Below are 14,593 nucleotides of genomic sequence, written 5' to 3'. Positions count from 1 at the left end.
GTCTTAAGGTTATCCAAACCATCACATTTCACGTTTCCTTGGCTTTTTAGGGACAGTGTCATGCTTTCTAGCTCCTCGTAGCTATTAAATATCCCAAGGACGGTGCATGTAATGCAGTAAGCAGCACCCCGTGGCCATCATGTGGACTGTAGATAACTACAATGGCTAAAGCAGCAATCTGCACTGCTCTGTAGAGGGTGGGTATCCAATATTGGGGGATCAAGCAGTGTGGAGATGGCAGCTAGCACTAAAATGAGCCGTCAGCGTGGAGCAGATTGAGGAGAAACATCTCACCGGAGAGCCCAGCGTGCTTTCAGAGGGAGCGGCGAAAGTGCCTCTGACCCGGGCTAGCTCCCAAAACTGTGGTGAAAAGCTGTGGGTCGCTTTACGTAAATACGACTTGTGACTGAAATGAGGCAGAAAACGTGTAAAACTTCACGTTATGGCTTAATATGACTTATTCGAGACTTGATTTCATCTCCAAACACGGCGCTGAAGACAGGTGTCCGTTTGCTGGAGCGGCTAGATAGAGATAGCTAGCTAGAGCAGTCACAACAGTCCTAACAGCTCCACCAACAACAACATGTAGGGCTTCGCTCGTCGCATTTACACACGAACTACCTCAGCTTTCACGTTTAACAGCCTTCTAAAGGTTTGCCGACATTAACAGCGCAGTCAAACTTATGGTGACCCTCTTAAAACGCACACCGGACCCCGCAATTTAGCCATTTAAGCTCCTCACACAATAGCAGGTTGTAGCGCGAGGTTAACCAGCTCCAACGGTCGCCCCGCGTCTCCCCTCCGCCTCATCCCCTCAACTTACCGTTGCAGTTGACGGAGGCTACACTCCGATAAAACATGAAAACCCATCGATAAAAAAGCGAAGGAGGATGAGAAAGACGGGTCAGGTCGGTTAAGCTAGTCCATCACGCCGTCCAGGTGCCACGGCGCTCGGTGCTTGGCTGTTAGATATCTCCGTGATTAAGGTTAGTGGCTATCGCCGCCGATGCTAAAGGAGTTGATTCAGGCGTTGAGGAGGGGGCGGGGTTCGCACGCGCTGTTTTGTATCCCACCCGTTTTCAGACTAGTCCCGCCTCCGTGCTCTACAATTGGCTGGGGCGGTCGGGCTTCGCCTATTATGATTGGCGGATGGTTCACACTCACAAGCAGCGCGCCAATCAGTGGGCATATGAACAAGGAGCCAATGCTAAAGCGAGGAGGCGGGATTTGGGCGGACTGGAAACGGGTGGGAAAAGTAACACTTCGCTCACGCATTCACACGCGGAGTTTGTATTGCTATCTTTGTGGGGTCTTTTATTTATTTTATTTAGTGATGTAGCTAAATTGCAAAACAAATAAAAAGTACATATTTACTGACTTATTTCTTAAATATTAAATATGCTTATTTTTTATTCTTTATTTATTTGTTTATTTATTTATTTAGTATTTATATAAGCACATAGCCCTACCGGGTCCCCACGACATATTTATGCCCTATTATCCAGGAGACATTTGGTCTCCACAAAGAGGTAAATACGAACACACACACACACACACAGCACCCCGTGGGTGAGCACGAGAACGCGCGCACACACACGCAATACACACACACACACACACACACACAAACGCACAGGCTCAAGCAGTGCTCACTCAAGCGTGGAAGGGAGGGGGGCACACAAACAACCAGAGCAAGCCCCTCCACTGGCTGGAGAAAACTAAGCTGCAAAAGCGGGACAACTGAAAGCGACCCGACCCCCATCCCACAAAACACACACACACACACACACACCACCGGCCACCACGCCGCGTGCCTTGCGCCTTGCAGTGGTATTATGAAGCTACTGGTTGAGGAAAGGATCCACCAATGTCCCACCGCACGCGCGCGTCTGGGGGCGCAGTTTCGTGCAACCTGCTCTGGATCCGAAATGAATCCCCCCCCACACCCCCCCCCCCCTCACTCGTCATTACAGCATAATCTGGGGTGGCAAGCGATGCTCACACATCTGTCAGCCGAGCAGCTCACTCCGCGGAGACGAGGACAAAGGGAGTGAAGGAATGCAGGGTAGCGCGTGTTGCTCTCGCGGCATGTCGCCCCCCTCCTCCAGGCCAGCTTTCATTGGCTTCTGAAAAGGAGTCCCTCCTTTTGTGCTTAACCATTAGCCAAGCCTGGCCAGTGCCATCTTACATCCCAACTGATCTGGCTACACTGCAGGCTGTCATCATATGGCAGGCTACCACCATCTCCATCACACAGCTAATTCTTCTTATGCTGCTCCGATTTAGAGAGTTTTCAACCATCTGGACACGGATCCCCCCATATTGGTCTGGCTGACTGTGTTGCAAATGTAGACTTTGACTTTCCCGCTGTCCCAAAGTCCACACAATTGTGGGTAAGGGACAGCCAGGGGTGAAATGTAACTCTCAGTCCCTAGCGGCATCATTTGTGAATTAGCTGAGCCGCCTTAAAGCAGCCGTATGTAGAATTCCTACCTTAAAATATCAGCTTTAAAATCACAGCGATGCTTTACTGACCTGCAGTAGGCAGGCTGGTGTCACTGTCATTGCCACGCGGGTCTCGGCAGGCTGCTGACCGCACTGTGTAACTCTGGAGAAGTGGGCAGGATGACGCTTGTGAGAGCTGTGTAACGCTGCATTACGCGAGTCATATTTGTGTGAAACCCTGTAATATTACCCGACTGCTTCAGTCCACCTGCTTCTTTCACTTTCACTGATGGTTCTGTATCTGTCAGTTCATCCAGGAAAACGGGTCTTTAGTGAAGGTTAAAAGCGCAAATGACACTACTGGACTGCAGGGGGAGCCCAGGAGCAAGAAATGGCAATTTTCCATAGTGTTGCTTTAACAGAATCGTCTTCTTTTAAAGGCAAGTCACAAAATTCAGTCCTATATTATTTTATTGTTGCTCTAGACGCCCGTTATATAATATCATAATATCATAATATCTTACTGTCATTTTGAAGCTTATAAAGAGTATAAAGAGGCTAAAGTGACTAGCCTTTAGGCCCACACAGCTGTCCTGTATATAAAACTACATATATATATATATATAAACATATTACAGTTGATCAGATGCCTTAACCTTGGTAAGCAAAACTATGGTTATAATATGTATATAATATGGTTATAATATGTATATAAACTGACTACTAATGACTATAAATTCAGGGGTCTTCACTATGTGGACAAAAGTATTGGGACACCTGCTCAGGAATGGTTTCTTCCTAAATCAAGTGCATATAAAAATAGTTTATCCTGTTTTTGTTGGACTAGGGAAGGCCTTCTAGAAGATTTTGGAGAAGTACTGCTGTGAGGATTTGATTGCACTCAGTAACAAGATCATTAATGAGGTCAGGATGTTGGACGATCACCACCCACCTCTTCCCCAACTCCCCATCTTATCCAAAAAGTATTGGATGGAGCTTCAACCATCATTCCAGAGAACACCTGAGAGAAAATGCTGGGGGGCGTTATACCCCTTGTGTAGTATAGTATAGTATAGTAGCATAGCCCACTCCAGGCAGCATGGTTTCTTTAGGGGCAGAACTGTGTCAGCTTAAGCGAGCGCTATGCAGTAGGTCTATATTCATGTGCCGTTAAGTGTGGCCAGCTTTGGCCAACCCTGCCGGCTAAGGAACGTACTATTCATTGTGAAGACAAATAGTCCCGCTGCTGATTACTAAATGTAAGCAGAGCACAAAAGAAAAGTCATTAATTTTAAGGGGCATATTCACGGTCACAAGAACTCTACAGGGGGGGAAACAAAGATACACTCCGTTTTATCTCTTGCCAAGCACACTTTTGTAGGACATGACTCTTGTAATGACAGGGTTTGTAGATTTTAATTATCCTGCTGCATGATATGTATGCTTTTACTGCAGGATGGATACAAATGATATGTCATTTGGAGCTAACTAAATTCAGTGAACAGCATCATTACTCACTATGTCCAGTGCACTTTGCCAAGGTCAGGGCCAGCAGGGCTAGCTAATGGAGCAGTCTTAGCTGAAAGAAATGCGTGTGCTGATATTTTATTAAAAAAAGAAGATATCACTCTATTTCATGCTTAATGTGATTTAAGGAGAATTCCTCTTGGTGGGAAAATAGAAAACCCGTTAGTTATTAAAGCTGTTTCTGAGGTTCTCATTGTATCATTTTGTAAAGAGTTTATGCGGGGTGACTGCGGGAAGCTCTGAACTTTGTAGTCCCACTGGGTGGAGATTATGGTGCTGAAATGACGGCTTTAAATATGCAAATCCAAGCAAATACATTCTTATCCAAATACATTTATGTCTCATTAGAGCGAATAACTGAAGTTCCGTAGAGTGAAGCACAGCGCGTGGTACATGTTTTTACTCTTAAGTAGTTTTATGTATTAGAGACCCATGTCTTAAAGAAAGCTTATATATACACTATATGGACTAAAGTATCGGGACACCTACATCATATATCTACAGGAGCTTTTATGACATCCCATTCTAAATCCATTGGCATTAATATGCAGTTGGTCCCCCTTTGCAGCTCTAACTGCAGGTGTGGAGCTCTGCAGTTATTGAGTCAGCAGAGCGTTGGAGACTTTTCTGCACTGTGCGCCTCAGCACTCGGCGACCCCACTCTGTAATGATACAGCTGCTGTGTTTCCTAAACGTTTCCACTTTTCAATAATGCCACTCACAGTTGATGGTGGAATATCTAGAAGGGAAGAAATTTCACCAACTAACTTGTTGTCGCAGCGGTGGCTCCTATTACCTACAGAACCATGCTGGATTTCAGCGAGCTCTTTAAAACCACCACTCTTTCACTAACGTGTGCAGTGACAGACTGCATGGATAGGTTCTCCAAAACTCAATGATTAAGAGGTGTGTCCCAATATTTTTGTCCATTTGGTGTATCTGAACCCTATAGACTGTAGAAACACTCTAAAACATAGACATTATACTTTCTCTCACTGTCCATGCCATGACCTAGCTCCACTTTCACTGTGCAATTACAGACAGTTTACCAGTCTCACTCTTCTAGATTTTTTTCATGGGTCAGTATCTGACTGGACATGGCTATTACATGCTAGTGTTCAAGTGTACAGCAGTGTTGCTGAGACCAGTGCCATTGCTAAGTTGCAATTGTTTCACCATCCAAAAATATCCAGTCAGGAGCCTTACTGTGGTCAGAAACTGACCATTGACTCAAAGCTGGAAGATGGCTATCTGTGCCTAACTGGTCTACAGCCTTATGTTAGGAATGCAGTCTGAGGGTATGAATATTGTCATTGCTTTCTTAACTCCTTAAGAAACTGCTTAACTCCTGTGCACGGGTCCATGCTTCACCCTTATCATTGCAATTCTCTCTTAATTATCAGTTTTATAGACCCTAAAATAGAACCCTGTGGGACTCCAAAAAACATATACATAACATATGCATATACCAAACATTAGGATAAATAACAGAACTGGCAGATTTGAAGGCCTCTATTAGCCAGTGACCAAAGTCCTCTAGCAAGGGCTGTAAAATTATTTCAATAATTAGAATTTTGGATTATTCATTATTTCAAATTATAGATGTTTTAATTTATTTATCCATCCATCCATCTTCTTATCCACATCTCCAGAGCCTACTTGAAATCACTGGCCACAATACAGTAATACTTATACCTCTGTCACTTATCTGCCTGTTTACCAGTCCAATCCGGCCGAATTTGCACATGTTCACTTTGACTTAGCCATCTGCTCACAGGTATTGCTCATATATTTTCTCTACTTCAAATCTGCCTCCTGCATTTTTCCATTACCTGCACCTCGTTTCCCTCTACCTCATGTTGCTCGATTTGCACATCAATCGCACTTGATTTTTATGATCGCTACTGCATTCACTGGCTTGTGTTCGTCTTTTCTCAATGACTATTCTATACTACTCTTAATCTGTGTTAATATTTATGTTGTCATCTTTTCTGCTTCCCAAGTTTATAATCTGGTCCCAAAAGAGGTCGAATTTGGTCATTCGCTTCATAGCACTGCAGGAAGAGTTAATGCAATTAGCCGCCTGCACAACTAGTAAGCTACTTTGTGTAAAGACATGGCGGCTGACATCCTCTTTGTATTGACCTATGGCTACAGAAAACATGAAAACAGCTTTTGGCCACAGAAGCAGCACTGTCTGGAAAGTGATAGTGTTTATTGTGTTCTGCTATAAAGAATACTGAATGCTACACTGTTTCCAAACAGCTGTTGGAAGTGGGTATGCTTTCATCTGCAGCTAAAGGGTTATACTTTAATAATAATACAACTGTTCTGACTTTCTGTTAAGTCTAATAGGTTTAAACTTACTAGTAGGTTAAAAGATAAAATGATATTTCAGCCTAAAATGTATACAATGCCCCTTTTACCCCAAATGTAGCTGACTGATCAAGACAAGCTTGGTCGATTACATTTGTAGTCATGAGAAAACTCATGTCTAAATGACAAACCAGCAGCAAAAACTGGCAGCAAAAGATAAATTATGTACATGTTTGATCATATAAAATCTTCTAGTATGAAGAACCTTTAAAATCATGAAGACCAACAGTGTATTTTTACATTTACATTTATGGCATTTAGCAGACGCTCTTATCCAGAGCGACTTACAAGGTAACTCGTATTACAGAGGTGGGTCAGTGTAGTGTTAGGAGTCTTGCCCAAGGACTCTTATTGGAGTAGCGCAGCATAGTCACCCAGACTGGGAATCGAACCCCAGTCTCCCACATGGTGAGGTAGCTCACTAGCAGGTAGTGGTATTATCTGGTGCGCCACACCAACCACATTTGTTTCCTATGCCATCGATCGCAGAACCATTTGTAGAACCCTAATTTTTTTAAGAACGCATGTGTAGGGGCTCCTGATGGTCCAGCGGACTGAGGCACTGTCACTATGATCAGGGGATCTAGGTGCCCTAAGTGTTCCAACGAACTAAGGCACTATCACTATGATCAGGTGATAGCTGGTTCGAATCCTGGTCATGCTGCTAGCCATTGTCAGAGAGGTGGGTGGGTAAATAGTGCTGCCCCCCCCCCCCCATCGCTTTGTTGCGTTGCTGGGCGTCACAGGCTGGCGCGCTGGAGACAGGCTTCCTCCAGTCGTGTTGGTTGTCTGGCGATGTTACAAATATGTTTGATAAATAAGAGTCTTGACTGCAATGTCTCCATCGCCCTCGGCATTGCGTGTGACGGGTTGGAGATTAAGTATGGGTTGGGTAATTGACAGTCCAAATTGGGGGTAAATTGGGCAATAATTTATCAAATATACATTAAACGCCATAACACCCTAAAAGTCTTATTACAATAAAAGTGTTATTACAAAACGTCCCTGTAGTTACACAATAATACGCCTTAGTGTGTAATAAGCCTTTCAACGTTAAGGGGTTAAATCGCTTCTGGCAAAATCCAACAAGGATTTACAATTCTTGCCTGATATTTTGCAAAACAGCCTAGATGATCATCCAGCTTTGTAGCAGCTGCTCTGTCCCTGAAAGAACAAACGACTTGGCAGCAAATAAAGAGTTTCAATCAAATCCAAAATACTAACTACAACAAGAGAGTTTGCAGTGCTGTTCAATTCTGATTAGTCATACATATTTACACTGCTTTCTCTGGGCTTTTGTCTCATAAATAAAACACTGCCCTCAGAAAATGTCCAGGAACTGCGGAATACTGCTTGGGTCAATTAGGGGTTGGGTTTTCCCAGGCTAGGCAAAGCTCCAGGGTAATCCATTTCCTCCTCAGCCCATCCAAGTAACCTTTCTTCTCTCATTTAGATGCAGGCTGGCATTATGTACAGTAGTCTCAAAGACTCGGGTTGTCTCTCGAGCGTTTTACGTTTTCTAGCGCTAGCCTTCCGTCAAAAAGCAGACACAACTATTGATTGGGATATTCAGATTCAGGGTCTGCGGTGTGGAATTCGGTGGTCCTTGCGCTGGGAGCGGAGTTGCCATGGCAATGCAAGCCAGCCTGGCAAGACGTATCACAGGCCCCAGTTCTAAATCAATGTGTCGACAGTTTTGGCTGAGCCAATATATTGCAAATGAGGCTCTGGAGAGACAGGCCAGCCGTGACAATAGGGATTGTTTCACACACACTTTCTCCTCCTTTGTAGGGTCTATATTTAGGATTTTGTTCAGATATTTGAGTTATTTAGCTCTGTCTCCTTTATACCACTTTAGTTTAGAGGACTTTGAGTTTTCCACATCAGTCTAAAGCTCTCCTGCCTAAAGTAATAGGAACAGTTAGTTTACAGAAATGTGATTCCGGCAATACTTTTTTCTACATCTTATGCATATCTCACATAATTATTAATACTTCTGCCCCTGTTTTGGTTGTATATGCCAACCTTTATTGCTTTATGTGTATTTATGTAGCTTTAGCAGTTCTCAAGCAGTTTTCTAAAGAGGTTTTTGGGGGGTGGGGGGATAAATACATGGGCTTGGTACCAGAAGGTGGCTGCTTCATCTTGTGGGTCGAGGGGGGAGTGAAAGAATAGTGCCCTCTCCTCCCCCAGTGGAAAGAAAGACGTATTTCAGTTAGGATCTCCTCCTCAGATATTATTTCTCCTAGACACAGTCCTGTTTCACAGGACCAATGTGAGACCTAGGATTCACATAAGACGAGTATGAGACCTTTCCATTTCTTCTAAAGCTTGTTTCTACATCTCAGAGATCTTTCAGATCTCCTCTTATCTCCAAAAAGAGGGTTTAGGAGAAACAATTTAAGACTTCAGAAACCAGTCAAACAAAACTGAGCTCTGCTTTATTTCTCCTCAGACAAAGAGAATACTTTTTCCTTTTGGGATCCTACAATCTTGTGAGGTTGTAAGATGGGTCTGTTGTAGTTCATTAATGAGCTGCCCTCAATCAATATCTGCTTATTCTTACTTGTGTTTCCATTGCCATGTCTTATAGTTACAGGTAAAGTGTACAGTTCATCTGACTGCCTTCTGTTGATGGACTTTTCTCATCAGCGCTGGCATCATTACTCAGCCACTTCGTGCTTCATCAGTAATGCAACATCATCCACCTGCTAGTTGCATGCATTTGGCTCATGATTTGAAAGAAGACTGCGAGAGAGGATGGAAACTCAGGGGAGTTTTGGGCTGGGGGTTTGGGCGGCTTCTGCTTTGTGGTAGAAAGACCCCCCCCCCACCACCACCACCACCTTCATATGTAGAGCCAGGAATGATAGATGACAGGGTGTAAAAGGGAGGTGACGGGGTGGTGGAGGGTTGTGACGACTTGTCATACACACAGGAACGAGGCAAAGATGGAATTTATAGGATAAAACAGGCTGTACTCATGTTCCTGCTCCCACAATTCAGTTATTTATTTCATAACTCCACTAAGCAGAACCTCCTGGTTGCAAAAACATTTTTTTTCTGATTAAATCAAGAAACCCATTTCTGGCACTTAAGCTTTTAGATAAGATGTTTGTATGAAATCATAAAACACATTCAATCAGGTGTGTCCAGACTTTTGACTGGCAGTGTATAGCTCATGAATGTGATTTAGTTCATTTTCATATTCATAACACAGTCATATGCTATTGATTTACATATCCACTTCCAACAGAATGAGCAATAATATCTTACTCCTGTAAATACCAACACTAGAAAGAAGTGGCTGAATGTTGGCATTCATCCTTGGATATGAGCATATTATAACTCTTGAACCAAGTATAAATCTGAGAGAGAGAAAGAAAAGCAATGCCACTGGCTGGATGAACTAATAGACTAATAAAATAAGAAGGGTCACACCAAGAGAGATTGAAATGTCTCTGTGTGGGAAAGCAAACGAGTCACGGAAATAAATGACCTTTCCCATGATTAGTTAACAAACAAAGCCCTGTGTGTCTAAAGTCTGTGTCTAAAATAGGGTTTTCCTTTATCTGATCGTGCGAAAAGAGGAGAAAAACAAATTCCCAGTGAGGGAGGGGTGGATGAAGAGAAATGAGAGAGACAGGACAGTGGAGGCTTCATACTTTTCTTACTGATTCCTCTTGTCATTTTGGAGGAAGGTAGGCTACTGTACACTGTGCAAGCATACAAGCATATCCTATGTACGACACTCTTAGAGCAATGGTTCAAGACAGTGTATCCAATTTACACAATTTTATCCCCGTATCCAAAATCTACTTGATCAGCAAAGACGTGTTTGGTGTCTTCAGTTTGCTTCTCAGGAGCTAGGATACTAATGTAGCTCAGCAATGGAAGCTAATAGCGAGTTTAGCATTTTGCAAACTGCATTCGTTTATCTGCATTCGCCCTAAACCATGTCTAGTGGTTTGATAAACTCAAATAGATGTGCTTATGGCGTGCTGTTAGCAATGAAACAATGAACTTTATGTCCAAAAGTATCCAGACACCACTTCTAATTAGTGAGTTCAGCTACTTTAAGGTGCATTCATTGCTGACACAGTTCAGTTCTGGTTTCCTCCATATACACATTGTGAAAATGGTGTAGAGCCTTTCACTTGCCAAGGCCCTCCCATGGCAAGTCAGGCTTTAGTTGAGGCACAGGGAAGGCTAAAGCTGGCACTGGCACAGGCATCCAGTTACACACAATTGAAGAATTTGTGTGAATACACTTGGATGCTCTGAGGTAGCAGTACAAGCTAGTCTAAGCTCATCTCAAGGGGTGTAAAACCCCCTGGTACTGGGATGTGGACCATTTTTAATACCTTTACTTTTGAGAGTGTAGTCTAAAGCCTTCTCAGACGACTACTGTCTACAAGCATTTAGTATATAGTGCAAATCACATCCCAGCTAACATGTCCATGTGGGGTCTATACGGGTGGAAGATCAGAAGTTTTTGTCTTCGGGTTTTATGTTGGCCCAACATATGAATGTCCACCAGGGTCAGTGGACCAATTTAACATGTCCCCATCTGGGTTGTATGCAGTGTATGGGGCCTAGGTGGGATCCATGTGAAATTAAGGTGGGCTTTAACAACAGGGCCCATTTAAGAAGTATGTTCAAACCCACTCAGAGCCCATGTCCACCTGGAACCCACCTAGCCCACGTTCCACCAATGTGAGCCCCACATGAGTATGTTGGCTGGGTAGCACTAAAAGCAGTAGTAGCAGCCATGTTAAAGCTGGAGTTTTCCCAGTGTTTTCCCAGTCATTTATCCAGTATGTTGGTGTCATAAATCCGAGAAGCGAAGTAGCAAATTGTGTGATTTTACAGCATGGTCACACCCTGGTTTCATCAGGACTGTTCTCAGTTTTTAGAATACAGTACTACATGAACATACTGACCAGTGAACCAGAATCAGCCCTTCCGTTTTCTATAAAGGAAGATCATTTTTCAAACCCAGGCCAGTCATTTTCTCAACGTGGTTCGGAATAACCATGGGAATGTGTCAGGGCAGGATTTATTTCCATGAGGAAAGCTTTAATCCATCATGAATGGTGTCTGCAGCCACTTCGATTCCCTCCATTCAGCTGCACAATGAAACCGTACCAGATTAAGACATCATCTCATGACCGCTGGAGAAAAGGCTGGGCTACTCCAGCACTTGCTTAATGCTCAGTAACAGAAAACATGGCCCATTTTTGTAGCTGTGTTGTTTGAAAGCGTGTGTTATTTAGACACAGAGTCTGGATTTTCAGTCCTGTCCAAATTCTTCCTGAAAAAAATCCTGGGCCAGATTCATCATACACCGCAAGAGCAAACAGCATTACAGCAGCAAACTCTGTCTGCCCAGAATGGCTAGGCGGTTTTACACGCCAGCATAAAACTCAGATTTTACCTCAGATTGAACCACACAGATTTTATTCCACACATTTTATGGTGGGCTTGTGAAAAAATAATGAGCTCTGCTCTGATAGAGGGCTGGTTTTCATCACCCTGACAGTTCATAGTAGCCACACAGCGTAGCATAGCATTGCTTTGTTTTTAGCGCTGTAACAGTGTAATAATTTTTTCGAATTATTCAGAAAGTCTTCTTGATGTCCTCTCGATGTCCCTCTGGCACTATGTGCTGCTAGCAATCTGAGGAGATTCGATTATAGCAGGTTGGCTAGAGTTAGCTTTTAGACTAGCACCTGCCTAGCACCTTCTTGCTTTCTCAGGTTTGCCTTCCTTTGGCAGCTCTTTTGAGCTCCCCTTCTGATGTGTGGATAACTGTAGTCTGAGATAGTCCTGTCTGTTTTTTCGAGCTGTGTTAGCTTGCCTGGCTTTAGCTTCTTTCTTTCCGCAGAGGGAGCTGGGTTTAGCTGCCTTCTGCGGACAATGCCACAGGACAAGCTGTGGTCAGACGGTCTGGTTCATGTAGCAGTTTGTTTTATGTTGACTAGCAAAGTCTGGTGGAGCTGCTGTACATCCCGGGAACTGCTGGACTTCACAATGATCTGGCCATCTCTTTTGAGAACTCACTGGTCACTCCATCTACAGAAGCTCGAAGCCTTGGTGTAGTCATGGATGATCAGTTATCATTCTCAAGTCATGTTGCAGTTCTGACTCGGTCATGCAGATTTCTCCTGTACAACATCCAGAAAATTAGACCCTTCCTCTCTAGAGAGTCGCCCAGGTGCTCGTTCAGTCTCTCGTCACTTCAAGACTTGACTACTGCAGCTCTCTTCTGGCTGGTCTTCCTCTGCACACCATCAGGCCCCTGCAACTTATCCAGAATGCAGCGGCACGGGTCGTCTTCAACGTTTCTAAGTTCAGCCATGTCACTCCACTGCTGCGTTCTCTTCACTGGCTTCCTGTAGCTGCTTCCCGCATCAGATTCAAAACCCTGACGCTGGCCTACAAAGCCAAGAAAGGACCAACCCCTCCATACTTGATGGCAATGGTCAAAAGAAGATCAGTACCAAGAGCCCATCAAGCTTTAAGTACAGCTCGGCTCGACCCACCATCCCTTAAGATCCACCCTTGGCACCAAAGTGGTGGAACGAACTTCCAACGGCAGAGTCTTCGAACCCAGACTGAAGACCCACCTCTTCCGAGAGTACTTGGACAAATAGCACTATGAGTACTATGGTCACCTTACTGACTTGTGCTTAGTAATGTCTAAAGCTTAGAGGTATCTTTGAATTATTAGCCTATTCAAACTAGATGAAGTTATTCTTGGGTAAATAGCAAAGCACTTATGTAAGTTGCTCTGGATAAGAGCGTCTGCTAAATGCCGTAAATTTTAATGTAATGTAAATATGCTGCTTGTCTCAGAAAACTGAAGGTATCAAAAACACCATATTGTCTCAAAGTGGTCCTTGCGTTCCAACTTTTGGGTTCGAAAGGGCTATAGGGCTTTTGCTAGCGGGCTGTAATGAATAAACAACAGTGTGTGAAGATCACAGTTTGTCACTTCCATGTACCGAACCCTCAACCACTTATTCAACAATGCCTAGGTAAACAGGCTGCAGCTTTCCAGTCTAGGGCACCTTTAAGTCTAATTCAGCATGTCAGCAGATGAAGCACAATGAAGCAGAAGAGTGTTTACATCCCATATGTGCACCAGACTTTCCACTATCACTAGCGTAAACCTCATTAGTGCGAAACAATACAGCCCTCCTCATGCCTGATTCCTCACAGCCTCCATTTTTTGGCTGCCATTTTGGCACGCATGCTCCTCTGCTCCTCCTTGAGCAGAGAACATATCCGCCTGTGGTGAATGCTAGCAGATGCTATAAATAACCTGGGCTGAGAGAAGGTAGCCATGGTAACATCACAACGGATACAACGGCTAGGGGGCTCTTCAGAAAGCATGGCTGAATCGGAGAATGGAAATTGTGAAGCTCTGCGTCACACAAACACACACATACACACACACACACACACACACACACACGGATCTCCCTTCGTCACTGCGCAGCATCCTCTGGTGTATCATATCAGCCGGCACGGAGGCCATAGGAGCTTGTAGATAAACAGATAGCAGCATCATTTCACCCCTGAAAGGACAACGGCAGTCGTGAGCAGATTTCGTAAGATGTATGATGGACTTGGATATGACTGTATCGAGTTGTGAAGGTTTTATGGCTAATCTGAAAGTCTAAAGTCAATGTATTTCATGCTCTGCCCAAACATGCAGCCTTCTGTAGCTACCGTTGCAATGTTGGACATGCCTTGGAGAACATTAGCAAAGGGCTATAGTAGAAATGAATGCATCACCAGTTTTAAATAAAATGAAATTGGTGTGTATATGAACTGCCTCACTGTTGAGATTAAAGGCCCTATCTTACACCCTGCGTAAGGCGCGCCGCGATGCTCATTGCGATCTTGAACCCCACCAGTAGTCTATCTTCACGTCTTCAGTCTGCGTCGTTTAAATATATTGCTAAAATATTGTATTGCCAATATAGCATATAAAATATAGTGCCCAATGCAATATTTTTTCATGGGGTTCAAAATCAATCAAATCCCTGGCAGTGCCACTGAGAGCTGGTTGTATGGTCATGATTGGTCAGTACACAGCTTGTGAGTGACAAAATAATTTAACGTAAATCAAAATTTAATTAAAACTTGTGACAAAGAAGACTAAGGTTAGATTTCTGGGGGTAGGGGGTGAGGACCAGGGGGGTAGGGGGTGAAATCCAAGTATCAACCAATGGTG

General features: G+C 43.8%; 1 protein-coding gene across 1 annotated transcript in view; it reads right to left on the bottom strand.

The window, feature by feature from the left end:
• Nucleotides 1-1,033, bottom strand: part of plppr1 (phospholipid phosphatase related 1) — a 41,800-nt gene extending 40,767 nt beyond the window's left edge. The window contains exon 1 of the mRNA XM_072658619.1: nucleotides 824-1,033. The gene's annotated coding sequence lies outside the window, so the exon portion shown is untranslated. The remainder of the gene's footprint in view (nucleotides 1-823) is intronic.
• Nucleotides 1,034-14,593: the final 13,560 nt, after the last annotated feature.

Source organism: Salminus brasiliensis, chromosome 16 (genome assembly GCF_030463535.1).
Source record: "Salminus brasiliensis chromosome 16, fSalBra1.hap2, whole genome shotgun sequence".
Taxonomy (NCBI): Eukaryota; Metazoa; Chordata; class Actinopteri; order Characiformes; family Bryconidae; genus Salminus; species Salminus brasiliensis.
Note: the sequence above shows the minus strand (reverse complement) of the source record. Positions and strands in the feature narration are given on the sequence as shown.